The sequence below is a fragment of the Cicer arietinum genome, chromosome 6, assembly GCF_000331145.2.
Source record: "Cicer arietinum cultivar CDC Frontier isolate Library 1 chromosome 6, Cicar.CDCFrontier_v2.0, whole genome shotgun sequence".
Classification (NCBI taxonomy): domain Eukaryota; kingdom Viridiplantae; phylum Streptophyta; class Magnoliopsida; order Fabales; family Fabaceae; genus Cicer; species Cicer arietinum.
In genome coordinates this window covers 2,528,229-2,535,263 of record NC_021165.2, presented here as the reverse complement: position 1 = coordinate 2,535,263, position 7,035 = coordinate 2,528,229, and positions in this window count along the sequence as shown.

Here is a 7,035-nt window from a genome sequence, read left to right as displayed (position 1 = left end):
CATTTAGATAAAGATATTTATTGTTAAAATGTTACATTAAATAAAATAAAATAAGAACGCATATTTATAAATAAAAAAAGTATTTATTTTACGAGTGGATTTTATAGGATTCAAAGCCTATAAAATTGAAATTATAAGATTTCTTCCTCATCCTATACTCTATAGAGTGAGAAATGAGGAGCTTTGTAGCTCTAATCTATCTACTATGGCAACAAAGCATCAATTTAGTCAATTCAAGCCAAACTTCGTAATCAAAATAAACAAAGTTGATTGTTAGGGATTAAACTAGCTATAAACTCCCAAAACTAACTTAAATTGACTACGACTTATCATAATGAATTTCAAACACATATGGAAGTATGAAACCATTATAATTAAGTTCCATCTGTTACCAAAAAAAAATTAAACTCCAACTTCCTTTTAGTCAAAAAACAAGTTCTAGCTTTTTGGTCCTCAAGCATGTGATTTGTTTTTGAATATTATGTGTAACATTGACAATTTTAGTCAAGTCATTAAATATAAATAAAGGCGCCCACAAACAAAATTTCTAGAAGTTTAGATGAATATCTATTTTTGAGTTTCTTGTTTAAGATTTTAAAAAATAATAATTTTTATACTATTTTAGTTTTTTTATAACATTTTTTAAAATAAAAATTTCAAATAAAAATTGGTTTAAATAATTTATAATAAAATATAATTTTAAATGATTTATTTATTTTTTATAATTTTTTTAATAATAAAATTTCAAAAAATAATTAAAATGAAAAACTATTCATAAAATTTATTTTTGAAAGATACCTTTTTTTTTAAATAATAATTTTTATTATGTTAAAACCTTTAAATAATAAATAATTATGTTATTGAATGTCAAATTATTATTTTAAAATTGATAACAAATGAATCTAAATTTTCTACTATTTTTTAAAAATATAAAATAAAAAACACTTTTTTAAATTTTCAAAAAAATGGACCATGTATCATGGTGCAATTTTTTTTTGTTACAATGTCATAGTGTAATATTATTGAATAATAATCGGCCTAGTGTTGAATATAAGTAAAAATAATTAACTTCACATTTATTAAAAAAATAGTTAAATATACTTATTTTTCTTATCTCATAAAAATATTATTAATGCATTATCAAAGTGTCTTTTATGAGAAATTAATTATTCCATAAATGTAAAAGAGTTCTAGAAAAATTAATTGATGGATATTTTTTAATAATCATGACTAAATAGAGTGAAGATATGTTACATATACTTATATTAAAAAAAGATAGTATTATTTTCCTTATAGTTAAGATTAGAGAAAATATATGGATAAAATTGAAGTAAATAAAACTTAGAATTTTAAATGAAAACGAAAAATATTATTCTCTTTATATTTTAGTACCACAACTTAAAATGACCGAAAGTCATATAAAAAAGGATATCTTACAATTAGAGGGAAGAACAGATTAGGTCATCCGTTAAGGATCTATAGTCTACTATATTTATGATTTAGTTTGATTTGTTTCATTTTATTAGACTTAAACTTTTTTTTTCTAAAGTCTATTAATTTAAATAGATCAGACTCATACTTATAATATATATATATATATATATATATATATATATATTATTAATATTGATATTTTTATATTATTTAAATAGATTTTAATGTGAAATAAACTTTTAAATAAACTTTCAGGACAAACCAGACTTTGTAAAAAATGTCAGATGAGACCCAAAAAAAAGTTTTTAATAGATCGTAGACTAGACTTAAATCAAAAAATTAATCGTAGATTAAACTCATGTATTTCAAAGTTTGACATGACGTGATCTATTTTCAATCCTATCTACCATCAATGAAAATGAGAGAATAAATAATCTAATGAAATTCATTTTGTTTGTTGTCATTTGAATGGACGGTAAATATCACCATAAATTTATATACAATTTTAAATTCAAAATGAGACAAAGTATCTTCTTACCTAACAATATTAACATATATAAATTAAAGACTGCTCAAATTAATCTTAATTTGTGTATTTTACAATAAAAAAGAGCAGACTTGAAATTAAAGTTTGGAGACCATAAAAATATTCAAGACACTATAGAAGATGGAATTATTTCATGAAAGATGCCATGTAAATTAATCTAATACGGAAAACACATAAAGAAACTGCAAAAAAAAAAAATGTATTAACAGTTTAAACTTTAATATATAATAAATTATAATATGCAAATGTTTATAAGTGTATTTAGAATATTTGTTAATAAATTAAAAATAAAAAAGTCAATTAAAAATATATTGAAATTTTTATTTTCAAGTCTTTGAAAATTTTAAATTTATTTATTTTTATACAAAATTTTTATTTTTAATTCCTTAATAAAGTACCTTTAGGACATTTATTATCAAAACTCATAACAATATTAGAATTATAATTTATTTTGATTCTTGTAATGAAATTTAAACTTAAAATTTAAAGAAATTGGAGCATAAATTTTCTTTTTTTGCACCATACCAATATTAATAATTAGTATGTTGTTAGTATTTTACCAAAAAGGAGAAAATCCAACCTAAAAGTAATATTTTTTTATTGGAAATTAATATACTACTTGAAATAATCTTGTTATTGTTTTTACTCATATTTTCCAAAAAATAGATCCCGTTCTAATAGATCTGAATAATTTTATTATAAAAAATTATAATTTAATTATATTAAAAATTTATTTTTAGATTAAAGAAATATTTTTCTATTATATTTTAATTTAATGATATTATATTTTTTAAAATAGAAATTAAGTTAAAGAATTATTTTAAAACAAAATTATATTTATAAGAATGTGAATCACTTACGATGACCCAACTAAAAAAAAATATAATTATAAAGATGAAATTCATATTTTAATTTAAATTTTACGTAATTAATCATTTTTTTAACAGGAAATTGTAAATGATTAGCAACGAGGCCCTCACAATCTCATCCTTCCGCATTGTTCCACAAAATGTTTGACGTAAGCTGTCAAACTTCGTTGTCCCAAAACAAAAAGTAAGAAATTTATTCCACAACACAACCAAATATGAATGGTATAAAAAGAAGTGAAACTAACCATCCAAACAACAATTATTTGACTTCTTTTAACTTGTATGATGATAAGAAAAATTATTCATTCACACATAAGAATAAATATAAAGCCGATTAATTGATGGCCTAGGTTATTCTATATTCTTTATGCGTAAATAATAAAACTCCTAAACAAGACCGAGGACTACAAATAGAAAATTGACTCTCACGGTATTTGATCACTTTGGTTATTTCAGAGAGGATCTCTATGATTTGTTTTTTCTTTTCAATATTTCTTCATCTATAGGAGATGGGAGAGTTTAAAGTCAATATTTGATCTGAAATTATTGTTTTATATTTATTTTATTTTAAATAAATAATCTTCACGTAAATTTAGTTTTTCTTTTATATTTTTATGTTATTTCTTCATCATAGTGCAATATTATTTTGGTTTCACTCTTTGGTACAACATTAGTTTTATTTTTATTATTATTGTGATGTTGTTTGAAATTGATTGATATATTAAATTCGATTTAGTACAAATTTAATAATTTACTTTGACATTGTCAATATTAAAAATCACAAAAACTTTAATATTTCAGATATTTTAATTTTATTATATTATTAAATATTTTTCTAATTTATTCTCTCTGCATAGATGTGGTTAAATATTTATTCTTTCAATTTTAATAACTTTGAATTTATATTGATTTTAATCGAACCCAAGCTTTGCCATTGCACTACATTTTCGATCACCATCAAATTTAAATATTAAAAGTAATGTTATTAATTACGAATGTTTGTAGATTTTACATGATGTCACATAGGATTCTTGCATTTGTTGCGAACATTTTCTTGGAACAAATGACCATTTTCAAATACAAAATATTTAATCTATATTATTTTCATTTTTTACTTAAAAAAATCTATATTAATTTTATGGATGAATTGGATACCCCTCCATTACAAATTGATATTGGGTGGATTAGAATTATTTGTGAATCGTAAAAGTATTAATGAATTATTTTGATATATGATAACTTAAAATAAATTTTATCCAATCCATGAATTTTCTGCTCTTAAATAAATATATCTAATTTTGAATGAGTAAAATAATTGCCTCTAAATTAATTATATACACATATCTCAATAAAAAGAAGGACATAAAGATTTTTGTTTCATATTTAGTCACTACAAAAGCTAGTGGTTGAATGACATGAAGTTGATTTATGTCTGAGTTGGGTAATGTTTAAGTATCTTTCTCTTTCACAAACATATGGCATGGGTTGGTGTGTACAGTTTCATGTTGGGAAGGAGTAAGTAGTGAGTGTTCCATCAAAGAAAAAGAAAAACGAAAGAGAATTACAAAGAGGGAAGGAATGTCACTTCACATTCAATAATGAAGGCATTCATTCATTCTCTTTAATATAATTTTTTGTTTATATTATACTATAATACTAACTATTTACATGGAGAGTTATGAGGATTTTTGTCTTTGCCTTTTGATGTGCCACCACAAGAGCATGACACTACAACTCTACATTAGGTTTTTTTGCCTCAATTTCCGACCATAAAGCCAACTTCAATTTGCCCTTTTAGATCAGGTTTTTCACGAGATATACCATCCCATAGATTGTTTAGTTTCTTTTTTCTTTTTTTTAATTGTGTCACTATTTTTTTTATCTTATCTTATGATAAATTTTATATAATTAACTTACACAATTATACAATTATAAAATTTTAAATTCGAACTCGAAACAACACATTCAACCTCACAATATTAACATTTGTGTCGTAGTATATTAACATAACAAAATATGGCCAAACACTTTACCAATTTTGGCGTTGATTGCAGTCCAGATTATCTAGGTGGCCAACCTCAATTGTTAAAATTATTATGATTGTATTATTATAGAACACAAACTAGAAATGGGAAACATGGACAAATAATTGAAAATCCCATACTACTTGTTGTTCGATAGATATAGCTTTGGATATAGCGTATCCACATCCACGTGAAAGTGTCATTTGTATCTCTAGTGTAAATTATTTGGAGTAAGGGATCGTATTTAATCTAGTAAAAAAGACATTAGAGTTACTACTATTAGTTCTAGGTAAATAAATAGGAGAAAAAGGAAATTTTATGTTTTATTTACCTTTTAAAAGAAGACTTGAATAAAATCTCTCATAAATTTTATTCTCCCCTCCAACCATTTTAAAATGATTTGGAGACAACGGAAGAGAAAATGTGACTAAATAGTATATTCATTTAAAAATTATTTAAAACTCATCTTTTTTTTAAACTAAACACATTTTTAATTAAAATCTCTCTTTTTCTCTCCTTTTCAATCAATCATATTTTTATTTCTCTTCTATTATCTTCTCTCTCCTCTCCTCCATTTAAACTCCTCTTATTTGTTTTCCTCTTCTCCCATCTATTGAACCGAACAACCCTAACAATTAATAGTTGTATCTATCTATGATTGATTATTAAGATCTATCTATATATATGATTTGCATTTGATCGTTCCGAAATCAATGTTAAGATGTTTTTTTTTTTCTTGTGATGATATTTTTTTATTTTGAAGAAAACATTGTGAGAATATTATATTGATCCACTTGTATATTTGGTTAAAATTGTTAAAAGCTAATAAACTTTAATAGTGCGGTTACCAACATGAAAAGATCTAAATAAATACTCTTGTTTTTTTAATTTATAGATACAATGATAAAGAAACTTGTATATAACTATAATATTTTAGATTCAAATATGAAAAAAATATACAATCTACCAAAATCAACATTTTTTAATTGAGTTAGACTCTACATATTAAATCAATACCTTCTAACTTTTCATTTTAATTTTTATGCCAAATTTTCACAAATGTCATAATATTTAAAAATTTGGTTTCTCTTGAGACCAAAAAAAGAAATTCAGACTCTGTGCTTATTTATTTAAGTTTTTTTTTTTTTTTACAAAGCCTCTCTCACGTCGAAATTCAAGTTATATGGATGATCTTACAATTCACAATTACGATCTACTTTATTTTTCAAGAAATGGACCCAACTAATTTTAGTTATAAAAACAGCACAACGACTTGGTCTGTTTTTTTAGCAAACTAGTTTTAAAATCTATCGGAAAATATATATAAAAAATATTGGACCCATTTATTTTAAATTTTTAAAACAGTAATTTTTATTTTATATTTCTAATATTGATTTTTATAAAAAAAATATTTTGATTTTATTTGTTATCAATTAAAAATAATAATTTTAATAATTTAGATATTCATTATTTGACATTCTTAAAAGATAAAAATTATTTTATTTGAATCTCTCAAAAATAATTATTTTAAGAGTTACTTAAAATAACTTTTCATTTTAATTGTTTATTTAAAATTTTATTATCTAAAAAAATTGTAATAAATAAATATTCTAAAACCATTTTTAAAAATAAAACCTGTAATAAACAGACCCTTATATCGCTTGTTTCCCAAAAACAAATCTAGAAATACACAAACAAATATTTATCATAAACATACTTTTCAAAATACTTACAAACTGATGGCTGAAATCAAATTTAGACTTGCAAATCTTTTACAACCAGACTTTTTTCCCTAGATGGCTTGATAAATTGAGCCTAGATATCTTTTGCAAGCTACTACTGCAAGGTCCCTGTTTACATAGAGAATTCATGTCCACTTTTTAATTTCCCTTCTTCTTCTGCAAATTAGTATTGCAGATTGCCCTATTATATTGATTTAAACCGGTCCAAAAGCTGTATTGATTGATAAAATAAATGACACTGAACAAGAGACAATTTTCCCATGGCCAACTAATTCAAAATCCCCGTGTGCGCGCCTGTGTAAGTATATTTTGCATGTACTATTATATATTAACCACCAAACAATATGTAAGGAACCCTATCCAATATATATATATATATATATATATATATATATATATATATATATATAAAAAAATGT